This window comes from Larimichthys crocea, chromosome XV, assembly GCF_000972845.2.
Source record: "Larimichthys crocea isolate SSNF chromosome XV, L_crocea_2.0, whole genome shotgun sequence".
Classification (NCBI taxonomy): domain Eukaryota; kingdom Metazoa; phylum Chordata; class Actinopteri; family Sciaenidae; genus Larimichthys; species Larimichthys crocea.
In genome coordinates, this window is record NC_040025.1 from 548,112 (window position 1) to 562,215 (window position 14,104).

General features: G+C 39.4%; 1 protein-coding gene across 2 annotated transcripts in view; it reads left to right on the top strand.

Annotated features, from left to right (window-relative positions):
• bsna (bassoon presynaptic cytomatrix protein a) overlaps window positions 1–14,104 on the top strand; it is a 150,664-nt gene that overhangs the window by 55,600 nt on the left and 80,960 nt on the right. The gene's annotated exons all lie outside the window — the stretch shown is intronic.

Consider the following 14,104-nt stretch of genomic DNA (forward strand, 5'->3'; position numbering starts at 1 on the left):
AAAACCTGGGTAGGGTTTAGAGAGAGATATTTTTTGTTGGAATGACTTTTGTTGTCATGGTTACAATAATACCCATATGCTTAAGGTTAGAAAATGATCATGGTCATGCAATGGAAATGGAAACAGTGGTCTCTTGTGTTAAAGTCTGTTGACAGAAGTCACAATTTCTATAGACTCTAGAGGGCTTTGCTGCTTTAACACATAAACAACGCTTTAACAACAACAACAGATGCCGTCTTGATTCATTTGCTGAGATGCATGATGCTGCTCGTCATATCAGTCAGTCAACCACCTGTCAGCTGAGAGAACTTGTTTGAGGACAGGCTGATGTCTTAGACGCATATTTGTGCATGCCCACACACTTTTGATCATCCTCCATCTTTGAAACAGACTCAAACACACACACACACACAGACGCCTCCTGATGTCCACTCCTATCACACACGCACACATCGAAGGGGGAGAATATGTTAGATAAAAGGACAAGAGGAGAGAAGGTGGAAGAGCAAGGGTTGATGGAGAGGGAGAGACTGGCCGTAGGAGTTTTTTTAAAAGGGCTGACAGGGTGCTGTCCCTGCATGATAAGACTGTTTGCAGTGGAGGTGATACGACTCATTCACACTTTTATACCTCTGCAAACAGGCCTGCACTGTCTGGCTGTCTGGCCGGCTTCCTGGGTGGATAGATGTCTTATCTGCCTCTCTTTCCCTTTCTGCAGACTCCCTTTGGTGCAATGTCCTCAATATCATGTCTGCCTCATGGGGTTGTTCAAGTCATCAAAGGAATCTAACAAAGCAGAAAATTAAAATGCTAAATCAATTAATCAGACTCTGTTAGCAAGTCGGTCTTCTCCTCAGAGGAAAGTCTGAAAAACTAAAGTGTGTCTAACTTTCCACATTTCTTTTAATCTTTATCCCGTTTCAACTGTCCTTTGCCCCTAACTTGTCGAAGGAGCGATTCAGCGGGGAGAGGCAAAACAGGAAAACAGTTTGAAGGCCACATAGCCAATTAGCAGCTCAGTTGCTGCACATTAAATACAACATCTCTTCCATCTCTATGTTCACTGTCTTTGCATCTTGGGGCAATTGTACAAGTGTGATAACTTTCTAACATCTTTTTAAAAACTGGATGTTAGGGATGGACCGCAACTCCTTAAACAACAAAACATAAATATGAACATTACATAGTTAACACAATTAAGCATTTTCTGAATTTGCCTGTCTAGTTGTAAGTTTTAGTAACTCAAGCGCTTGGTGGAAAATCATATGTGAATAAAACCTTCAGTGGAACATGATGTACACCATTTCACCAATGAGCCCCTTCATATACTGACATTTCACTACACTGTAAAGACATCACTACTTGCTCCACGGACACTCAAAATAAACATTGAGCAGTTTGGACAAGTGACTATTGCTATTGCTTTTCTGAAGAGGACAGTCTCCCCTCCCCCAGTCAGATGTGCAGTCGATAAAATTCCCTCTAGACTAAAATAAACTCTAATAGCAGTTTTGACTGCTTTAACAGAGATCTCTTTAATGAATAATTGGCAAGTTGAGTTTCACTTGTCTTTCCCGGGCTTGTCACGCTCTCCTCCTCCTCCTCTCTTTTTTCCTCTTCTGTCAAAAAGTGTTTTTTGCGTTGTAGTGAAAGGGTTACAGCTGTGTGTGTGTGTGTGTGTGTGTGTGTGTGTGTGTGTGTGTGTGTGTGTGTGTGTCTCAGTTGTTATACCATCTGCTGGTTCAGGCAGCTTTTGTGTGCACACAAAAAATAAAACGTTGCACTTCCCGTTTTGGTTGAGGCACATCACTTCTCAGTTTGTGGGTAATAGAACCTGGAGACAGTGGGATTAGATGAGCTCTGTATGTTTTTTTTCCTTTTTTTTAATGTAAGTAATATATTGATTTAATATTTTAGTTCTTGTAGTTGGCTACCTTGAAAGATAATACATATCTAGTTTTATTTAATAAAAATGATGGTAAACTGTAAATTATTGGGTCTGAAGAACAAAACAGGATGTGGGTGTGACAGGCTAGTAAACACATAAATATTCACATAAAGTGATCCGTTGTGTTTGTTTATTGTAAACAACACAACTTCCTTTATCATCTCATTAAAAATGTATTGAACTCCCATCATCCACCTTGATTCTTTTTTCTTCATCTCTTTCTCTTTGATCCTTCCTTCTTGTTTCTTTGGACAGCCACCTTCATACAGTGGCCCTGAGAGCTTAATGGTCTGGAATTTAACAAAACACAGATAAATAGACAAATTCATCATCTTCATCAGCTTGACAACTCACGCAGCATTGAGAAAAACACACCACAAATACACGAACGTGCTGCAAATTCAGCAAACATCGTCATCCATTTGCCAACAAACACAGCAAACAGAAACGCAATGCAAATAGCTTTGCGTGGTTCGTGACTCATGAAGTTCGAAGAATCAGCGTCTGTTTATGTCGACTATCTTCTTCTGCTACTCTACTGTGCACATATGTGGACAGTGACGCACGAGCTTGCAGAGCCAAAAAAGTGGAATTCTTGCTGAGTTTACCTGCAGCCTGCATGATAACCATATAGATGTCGCCTTCTGTTATGGTGGAGATTATCATGTTGCTGTAGGTCGTCTGTCAACACTGGTGAACCAAATACTGAAGTCTAATATCTGTCATTCACACTAAATCTCAGAGAAATCAAAAATGACAGATAGACTCTGCTTTTTGGCTGTGTGAGGTCCTGCAACATTCATGTTGCAGTCACTTTCTGCACATGTAGCAAAGGCAGTCCACACATAAGCACATGTTACATGGACCACTTCTAACTTCATGAGTCACAAGTCGTCCCAACCAGCGTGTCCAAGCTGTGTTCAGTGTCCTCTGGAAACACTAATGTTGTTGTTGTTTTCTGTATTTGCAGCACATTTCTGTCATTTTCTAAATGGTACACATACGTTGTCATGTTCATGAAGATGTTTTCATTGCAGTGAGCTCTCATGTTCACCGTGCCTTTCTTCCTTTTTTCCTTTTAGCCCACTTTTCTATCTATCTATCTATCTATCTCATTTAAACAGATACATACTGCCTCACACAGAGAGTTCACATAGAGGCTGTGATCATACTGGATTGAGCTCAAAGTGCTGAGGCAGATTTTAATTAAGAAACATGCATTAAAGTGTGATAGTGGTCAATACAATCGACCAGTTGGGGTTATTCAGTGAAGGGAGGCTATGGATGAATGGCACAGGTGTGTGTGTGTGCGTGTGGGTGTGTGTGTGTGTGTGTAGATGACACTGAGGATGGGCAGGGGGTGTGCTTATGTGTGAGGCTGAGATGGCATGATAAGAATGGGATTTATTAAATTGGTACAGACACTGGAGTGTGTATGTGTGTGTGTGTGCTAGGGTGTGTGTTGGTGCACAGCCTCAGAAGTGAGAGGTGAGCGTGTTTTATGACTTTCTCTTGGCCAGGAGCTTGCTGATGGTAATCATGCTGAGATAGACCTTTGTGTATACGTGTGTGTGTATGTGTGTGTATGTGTGTGTGTAGTCCATTCATCAGGGCAGAGCACAGAATGAACTGTCAGCTGCAGTGCTATTAGGTCTTGAATGAAGGAGGAGGTCTTTCACTGTGTCTTTAGATGTTACACTTCAAGGTTCAGACTCATATCTCTCTGCTCCAGAGGAATACATAAATATGGAGCATGATTTAGCAGATTGATCCAACTGGAATATTTACCACGGTTTTCTTCTCCGTTAGCTTAGGAGGCTGCACACAGACGCCTTCAGTCCGGATAGCCATCATTTCCTCCAATTAGAAAACATGAGTATAACAAAATGAACTCAATATGAGAGCCACTGATGCTCTCATTATGCTGTTTCCTTTGTGGTATGGACACCCGAGAAGACAAAGTTACAGGAACTAGAAGCAGATTTGCTTCCTGCTCCAGACAAGTGTCCCACAATGTCTCTTATGTCGCATATGAATATTAATTCTCAGCGAGTAAATGTGTGTTTAATGTAGCAGAACGACACACATGCTCCAAACCTCGGCTAACCAACAGCCTCGCCTGTAATTGAACAGTGTGAACCCACTGTAAAGGCCAACGCACTCAAATGAACAAAATCATATTCTATAAATTAACAGTAAACGAATGATTAAGTGTGATGACACCCTAAATTTTCAAAATCAATTCATCACTTTTCACTTTCATTAAAGCTGATAATTCAGTGTCATTAAACTCTCGAGCATCTAATCTGTCAAAGTGTTCTGATTCTGTCAAAGGAAGCCTCACGTAACCTCCCTTTAAAGTCCATAGTTTGTTTTCATGTTTTTGTCCGTGCCTATCATAAGGCTTAACTACCTTTAAATGGCAGCATAAATCTTTATAAGTGATGTTTATAATACAATAACCACAGTATATATTGCGTTGACTTTACTGCTGGGTACGTAAAGCTTTTATAAAGTAGTGATCACCTTGTTTACAAACAGCATAGCAAAGGATTTAGTTATGATTAATGATGACTCTGTTCTATTTAAGGGTCCCAGTAAGCAATGACGGAGTGATGGCCAGCGTGAACAATACCAGGGCCCTGAAACTGAAGCCATTATTGATTATCAGATTGTTTACCCCGGTGCTTAGGGTGCCTTAATCATATGTCTTATACATGCCCTGTATGTCATTCTTTTTTTCGTTTTCTCTTTTCACCCCTTTTAATTATTTGTATACATTAGCTGTTAGTAGTGTAAGTTATGAAGTTTTCAAGATAATCTTCAGAGCCAAATCTTTTGTTTCTTCTCGGATAAAGTTCAACTCGTCATAAGAGACCCACTTTATTGGGTGTCTGCGGTCGCTCCTTTTCTCAGTCATCCTCACTGTTCTGTTGTTTCTGACTTCCAGTAAGCCTGTTTAATTGGGTTTGTGTAAAATTCACTCAATACTTGAGTAAACACAAAGCTTTTGGGATGTGTGTACACATATGTGTCTGTGTTCTGAGCATCCGTTTCAGACCTTGAAAGAGAGGACATCTTCGGAAAGTGTGGACATAAAGGTCCAGTATGTTGGATTTAATGGCATGTGGGTGTGGTGGTCAAGGTTATGCTTAGGGGCTGGAGAATACATTATGTCATCTGGAGTCCTCGCAAGTATGTAGAAGGAATAAAACTGTGTGTGTGTGTGTGTTGGAGTGTTTCCATAATTAGCTGTAGGATCTCAGTGCTTCATCATGGGAATACTTCCTGGAATGTCCTCTTTCTGTGTGGAATATTGATCAGTACATTAGTCTGCTACCATGACTGAGAGCGGGGCAGACAAACTGTTCACTCACTGGAGTCACTCTGCATAAGAGCCTCCACTCAATGACTAAAAGTCAAGATAAATGTGAAACATACAGCGAACACGTGTGCCCCCTGCAGACCCACTAATGTCATATTTCATATACGCATTTATTTCTCATTTACTATATTCCTCATCATTATAAATCTAATATTTATAGTGATGTTTAATCATGCTTATGCAATAACTCTTCATGCACATGTCTCATACTGTCAATTAATGTTCTGTAGGTTCTGCTTGCACTGATACGGCAGCTGCTATTTCTTTATTATTTATTTCTGCTTGATCCTGATTTATGTACTAAAACCCATGTCATAGTTTCCTCAAAGGCATCATAAAGATTTGTCTAATATAAATTCCCACAATGGAAAGGAAAACATCTTCAAAGCATGTACAATAACTGTGTATGTACATCAAAGGTGATACCCAAGGAAGAGCTAGCTACAGTAGCAAGTTCCAGTCCTCTGAAACGCCACCCACATCTCTGATTAGTGATCTCTTGATTAATGTAGATGTTGTTGTCCAAATTAATGACTGTTTAGAGACACAGTTGACCATTCAGAGCTCTGTAGGTGGGATTAAGTATAGAGAAATTCCAGTAGCTTGCTACCAGGCTACATCATTTGCTACGATACTGACACAGCAGTACAAGTTGTTGTACGTTGACTTAACAGATATCAGCATATTTCTATAAAGCTCACAAAAATGATTAAAGTAGCTTTTCCGGGGTACAGATACATCTCTCACTATTGATTAGTTTAAAAAATGAAGTGAACCTCCATCTCCTAAAAAGAAATTGAACACAATGTCAGACTTAATGAATGGAGTGAAACAAAATGGCAATTCAAGCTGAGTGAGAGCAGTACGTATGTGAAAACTTTCCTTTTTTCAGTAATAAAGTCATTTGTACCTAACACATTTCAACCAGGAAGTAAAGATGCTAAAAGTAAAGAAACAGAAACAGAAGTTAAGAAACACAGTCAACAACAGTCTATTTACACCCACTGGGTCCTGAGGACAGCTGTAATAATTGGATCCACATAACAGCTTCTCTCATTTTTTAAAGTAGCTGTTCTCACACATGTATAAAAGTGATCCACAAATAAACCAAACTTAACTTTAAAATCTTCCGTTCTTCTCTTCTCTTGCTATCTCTACTCTACATTCACCTTATCCTCATCTTTGACCTGCAAACACTCTAACTGGTGTGTATGTTTGCCCTCTATCCTTGCCTCCTTGCTCACCATGTTGATAGACAGGTCTATTAAAAGCTGTGTACATGTCTGTGTGGAGGTGCATATGGATTCTGCAGGAGTGCGTGATGCTGTGTAATGCACTTTATGTAGGTATTTGTGTGTGTGTATGAATGTATGAATACAGTATAGTGTTAATGTGTGTGTAGCCTGTTTCCACGACAGAGAAAGTGAGCAGCTCAGCATAGACCACAACACCTAACCACAAATAGCTTCTAATGTCTGTGGTGGGCTTCATTTCCTTTACAATATATGTGACATTTCCAGCCACTCTGAACCAATTATAGCTCATGGCAAGTTAATTCAAGCTCACTTTGACGCTATACAGGCAACCGTAACCATGTCGTACTTGCATTTCTATAATAGACCACCCACTGCAATGACAAATCTGAGCTACCGGTACTGTCATTTTAAGAGGCAGTTGTTATACTTTACTTTTACTCCTACTGTGCTGTTTCACTCCCCCACTGTTAGTAAAAATGGTGTGGATAGAGGCAGTTTTGTTGGTACTGTTACAAAGACATTAGCTTGGACTTAAGAGCCATACTAAATAAGTGATAGAGAAGAAAATAGTTCAGTATAGTTTGTCACTTCTTGTTCTTAAGAAGAGGCCATGTTGGGGAAAAAAAAGTCAATATTGGCAGGTAAGTAATAATAGTATCATTATAGAATATGGAGAAACTCGATATCAATATCACATCTTGTGATATATCTTGTCATACCACCCAGTTTAATTAATTGTTTTACATAAAATTTTCCTTTTTCAAAAAAAAAAATCTCCCTGTTGTTCAAAGAAACTTAACTCCTTCGACTCATTTTTTCACTTCACTGAACTCCTGCACATATCAGACCTATTATTCCTAATTAAACCACAGTGAGGAGAAATACTGGTTTCTGATTAGTCGGCAGCTGCCCCTTCAAATACAGCAGACCATCTCAAAAATACAGTTTAACGCTGATATTTGACGATTCTGCAAAACCCTACATTATGTTTAATTCCTTCATTTAATCATTATTCACGTATTGTATATTATATTATGGTTAATATTACGGTTAGCACTGTTGCCTTACAGCAAGAAGTTTCCTGGTTTGAAGCATGTTCTCCCCGTGTCTGCGTGGGTTCTCACCTGGTACTCCGGCTTCCTCCCACAGTCCGAAGACAAGCACTTAATAGATTATTAGGTGACTCTGTGACCCTGATGAGAATAAGCGGTTACAGATAATGGATTGATGGATAGTTACTTATGAACATTAATTGTAGGCCAGTGATGGGATGTGACTCTGGTCATACTAGCCACACACTATCTCTACATAAAGGGTGCAGTTATAATTAAACAGTATTTAAATAAAACGGACATTATCATGTTTAAATAAAGCAGCGTTAATGTTTTTGGTCTTCACTTTGACAAACCCTGTACAATGCAGTCTCAATTTATCAGCTGGGACACAAGTGTTTGTTTTCAGCCCCACCTCACAACACAGTATACACTACAGTGAATAAAATATACACCCTGAAGTATACTGCAGCTTTGAATATGCAGTACTGTTGTAGTGAGACTCAAACCTGTTTTCAACATAAAGGTGATCAAATTAAGGGAGAAGCCACTCTAAGATGGTTCAGGGTGATGAGGCGTCTACATGTCTAGGGGTCCATTAAATCTGTTGAGGTGCCCTTGAATCAGGCATTTATCATTCAAATGGTCGGGTGGAGCAGCCAGCAGTACAGCACTGTGGCTAGTTGCACTGGACAGTTTCCAGGTTATGTATGACTGAGCAGCAGCATGGCTTTTTCAATATTAAATAAAAAAGGAGTGTTATTGGGGTGTAGTTTGAATTTGTTTTTTTGTGTTCAATGAAAAGTGAAATGTCTGTGGAAATGGCTGCAGTTGATGTCATGAATCACACCTCTGGTTTTCTCTGTTAAACAGCTGTAACACCTGTTCAGCACTCATACTGTTTGGAGATCTGTGACGTGAATATTTTATGTTGACAGCTGGTTGCCGTGTATGTGTGCATGCGTGTAGGAGTGTGTGCTGTATGTGTGTGTGTGTGTTTTTTTCAGTCAGTCCCCGTTTGTATCCATGTCACACTTTTGCGTGCTACAGCCACAGGCAATAGCTTGTCCTGTCATAGGCGCCTAAAGTGTCAGACTTACTTTTTTTTCTCACTCCTGATGACAGAACGGTGGCTTCTTTTCAAAGGTTAGTGCATGTGTGTGTGTGTGTGTGTGTGTGTGAGTGTTTTGTTATGGGGCGACGGGTGTTTATTAATATTGTTTGGTTCTCTAATTACTCAATTGTGTGTGATACAGTCCATTGAACACAGAATAGCCACATGGATGTGCTGTTTCAATCCTCCTATTAGCCACTTTGTTAATTGGTAGAGAGTAGCAGGAAGACCGACAGAGATAGGGAGATGGATAAAATACTCATAGATTTTTTCCTCTATGGTGTTTTAGCTCTTTGATTTGATCTTGGTACTCTCCAGGCTAATTAATTACAAATTAGATTAGAGACACAATGAACTCTGCTCCGTGAAACCTCCACTTGCCTTTTCAACTCAAAAGTAGAGCTACATGATACAGGCTGTATCATAACCTAGAGTCATAACTCTCCGTTATTTTGACAGACTTTGCAGATGACGTACAGTACAGCTTGATTCATTTAATTGTTTAACTGTCCACTCTGCTAATCTGTTAAAACCAGTTGATGTAACACTAAATCTTTTAAATTAGATTTCTTTGTCTGCTTGCTCCTCCTCTGCTGCCTCTAGGACAGATTCTGTTTTGTGCTGCCAGTTTCAATGTGCATAGAAAAATCAACTTACTGCTTAACGTGAGCGCTTAAATGCTCCTATACAGTATAAACTCACTAATACAATGAGCGGTGATCTCCAAGAAGTATAGTACAGAAACTCAACCGAACTCAACAGTGGTGCAGCAACAATTTCAAAACAGGAAGTTGTAGATTATAATCTGTTGTTTTAATTCTGTGTCCTAGTAATGTAACTTTACATTTTTTAGTTTATAAGTGCAACAAATTGCTGTATTACCTACAATAGGTAATACACTCCAACTTTCTGCTTAGGCCTGTTCTTATATAAAACACTTCAAACATTTTTGGCAATATGTCTAATTTGATCAGTTTGATTATTCTGAAATGCAAGACCTGCCCAAGTGTTTAACACCTGCAGAGCTGGTAAAACAAATCTTCTTACTGTGTGTGATAGAGACACAATACTGACAGAGTCCAGCCCCTTGAAAAGAGGCCGGACCTCCAAGTTAATGATTATTACAAGAGGAGCTCAGACCTGTGTGTGTGTGTGTGTGTTAGATTAGGTGATTGAATCTGTTTGGAGAGTGTGTGTAGAGAGTGACAGTGACAAAGAAAGGAAAACAGAAATGTGATCGAGGAGTCCTGCAGCTTTGAGGAGAGCTGAGCTATGTTGCGTGTACATAGTCATAGTCTTCAATAGTGTAAGTGTATCTCTGTGTGTGCATGCATTCATATCATGTTCAGTACTTATAACTAGGTAATCTGACACTCCCATTGGTGCTATTCTGCCTCCTTCTATGTTACATCAAGGAGCAAAATATCTAATCACACAGTATTCAGTTGTGGCTTTTAAAATGTCTTAAAGTAAGTTGTAGCCTGCTGATTTAACTCTACTGTGTGGTTCTAAATATAGCTAATAAACAACATCATACAAACATGGAGTAATAATATTTCTCCCATAATAAAAGTCAGAAATAGTATGTTATATTGTCTGACACCAGAGATCAATGCTAAATCTCAAACCAACACATTTAGCCATCCATTTTTAATAAATATAAATAATATAAATGTGATGGGGTTTTTAAATTTACTGTCTATAGTTTATTATATATAGTCTAATTATACATAGAAAAAGGAAGAAAACAAAGGGAGAAAAAACAGACCCGTAGGGTAAATATCAGAATATAAGTATTGTAAGTTAGACAATAAGGAAACTTTAGCAGAAAAGCCAATGTGAAGTTAGACAATAAGGAAACTTTAGCAGAAAAGCCAATGTGAGCTGAGATCAGAAAATGCTCAAATTCATCATATTTCTAACGGAAATGTGGGTAGTTTTGGAAGGCAGTGACAAAAAGGAAAAATATATTTATATATATGAAAAGCCCATTTTAGCGGAGAAGTCTGACACATACAGCGATGCCAAAATACACATCCAAATATAAACCTCAAATATGGTTAATGTGGATATGAAGTCTGGGAACAAGAGACAGTACATTACAATTCAGACTTGTCATTTCAGAGAATTGTTTTATACTGTACACTGCCCTTTGTTTTGATGGATGTTATTAAATTCAGCAGTTTCAGTTCTGTAATAGTACATGTTGTATGCATAAAACTTCATAAAGCTTTAAATACAAGTATACAAAAACAGGGAGAAATAGGGTCAATTTTGCTTCTTCACAAATTTGTTTTTCAGGAAAATTACCAACCCTTTTTTAACAAATGAAAATGGGGCATTTCTTTCCTGCTGCTGGAGAGTGCAGCGTCAGCACCACTGAAGATTGTCAGGGCTCATTTTCCTCCTTTCAGAAACGATATTTGCAGCCATTTGTTCTTGTAATAACTTCCACAGGCCTGAAAATTGCCTGATCCTGACCTACACACCAACTGACTGGTTTGTGAACCATACACACATAGTCGTAAATGGGCTATAACTTGAGGTGACACCTGTGCGCTAATGCTTTAAGGTACATAAGACACCTGTCAAAACTGCCCTGTGACAGGTTTATCAGTCTCTGTCAGAGCTCTGTTGTGGGCCTGAGGCAGTTTTTGGAGGGTCAAAAACCTTCAGATGAAGGTCGGATGTTGTCTGTCTGCATTTTGTCTCAGGCTACAAGCTTGTCTATAAATGTGCAGTCTTGTATATATTGCAATTTTCTATTACATAATGGCTCAAGTATATATTAACAATGTAGAGGTGTCACACTGTCATGACTTACTGGGGCACTTGAACAGAACAGAGCCATTGTTAATGTTATTAGAAACACCTTGCTTTTCCTACCGTGACTAGTATCAATTCAAAATGTCTGCTGTGAAAGAGACATTCTTGTTGACATCGAGACTAAAGGCACATTTTAATGTTAAAGACATGTACAGAGGCTGAATATCGACTGCTTTGATTTGGGGGTTTTAGAGCAAGTGTTCTTAACCTTTACAGCTGAGATGTCTTTCATCCCCCACCCACTCACTTGTAGCGCTGTCCTCCTGGGTTAGTTATTACATTAACCTGCAGTTGTTACGTTTTCAGTAGCTACATGCTGCTTCCTGGCCAACCTTCTCTTGAAAAAGGCACTTTTAATCTCAGTGGGACTTCTTGGTAAAAGGTTGAGTGAGAAGGGACCCTTGATCTAACTTTGGTTTTGTGCTGTAGCGCTGTGTGAGTCCCCATAATATTTCAAGTGATTGTATTATGTCATTGCACTAACAACACTTCCTGTTGCACTCCATTAAGAGGTTATACTGCTGAAAATGTTAGCTGGTTTAAAGCCTACTGTTACACATGCATATGAAATAACACATACGTTATTATGTGGTAAAAAAAAAAAAAGTGTAAACAAAGTAAAATATGTTTCATATTTTAGATTCTTCAAAAACTAGATACTCAGAATACAATTAGCAGACACATCTCAACAGCAATCGTTTAGAGGGGACTGTGTGAACCAGGCCTTCACAGTTAGATTACTGCTGATAAACCACTACTGAGGGAGACCAATAAGAAGAAGATACTTGCTTAGGCCAACAGTAGACTAGTGGAAATCTGTACTTTGGTCAGATGAATCCAAATTTGAGATTTCTGGTTCCAGCCACCATGTCTTTGTGAGACACAGGTGAACAGATGGTATCTGCATGTGTGGTTCCCAACCTCGAAACATGGAAGAGGAGGTGTGATGATGTAGGGGTGCTTTTTTGGTAAAGTTGTTGATGATTTATTAAAAATTCAAGGTCACCATAGCAATATTCAAGGGCAGCATGGCTACCATAATATTTTGCAACAATATGCCTCCCCATCAGTTTTTTTTGTTTTTAAACAATGACCCAAAACACACCCCCGGCCCAACTAAGGCATATTTTACCCAGAAGGAAACTGATGGAGTGCTGCGTCAGATGACCTCCACAATTACGTAAACTAAACCCAGTATCCATTTGTTCTGCCCTTACTTTATGTTCTTAATACTATTTGTTTCCTCTGATCATGTATATAATCCAATGTTCTTCCAAGTCCCCACAGAGAGTAAACGTACCTTGGCTTATGCTGCAAGCTGCACATTTAGTAGAGAACAAATGGTGTGAGGCAAATTGGATGCAAACATCAAGTGCAGTTTTACAGGCACATAAGACACACAGGTCTATAGTTTTATGGTTTATAGTTTAGGGTCAGTTTAGCCAAATTACCAAAAAATAATACATGCACTAGCTGTATCCAGCCATGCAGATAATTGGTTTAATTTGTCTAGGTTTTAAATTATGTGTTCTGCTAGCACTCCAATGTAAAACTTTTTATTGGAACTATGAAATCTGCTTATGACGTAATAACTAATATTGGAAAGGCAAGTTGCAATGCTGTGAGTGACACAAATAATTTGCTTCCAATAAACTGGGGCTCAAACATTAATGACAGGTACCACAAAACTTTGTTGCTTAAAACGCTTTGTTTTATAACTTGATGAACTAAAACAAACCCTTAGCAACGTGATTTTTCCTCACCTGTTGGCAGCAGGATTCAGGTGTGTAAAGGATGCACTGGGTTTAACCACCGAAAAGCAGAAGTGGATATTCTGCGCTGCTGTGCTGTTGATTAAGCTTGACATGATGAGAGCTGAGGAGCTGCCTGGATTAAAAAACTGCTGACTCCTCTCCCTCCACCGTTCGCTCCCTCTCCCTCTCCTCCGTGCTCTTTTCCATCCCTCCATCCCTCGCTCTATCCCTCATTCCTTTGAGTGTCTCTTGTGATGTTGCTTATAAAGCAGCGAGATAGACAGGGACTCATTAAAATCAGCCCCCTCCCTCCTCTTTCTCCCTATCTGCTTCTCTTCATCTCCCTCTCGCCATCTTCATCAGATGTAATTATGGCAGCACAACGTGGGAGGAGCCTGCACAGCCAAATTATACTTTCAAATCTCCTTCCGCTTTAGCTATTCAAGGAGCAAGACCTACATTTTCAGCCTGATCAGAGAGAGAACAGAAAAATGGGGAACCAAGGCAGAAAACAGGAAAACTGGGAAAATGTAGGGGAGAAAAAAAAGAGAGAGAGGGGATAAGGAGAAAAAGAAAGGAGAGGAAAGACAGCTACAAAGAGAATATGTTAAGGAGGAAAGGAGGATGTCAGGCTGTAGCAGTGGCTGTAGCCGCTGAGTTAACAGAACATGGGATCAGTGATGCTGTCAAGCTAGAAAATACCAGACAGCAAAGCAGGCTGGGACAGCACAGTGGGAGGAACTGCTTAGTTAGGGTACGTGACTGATGC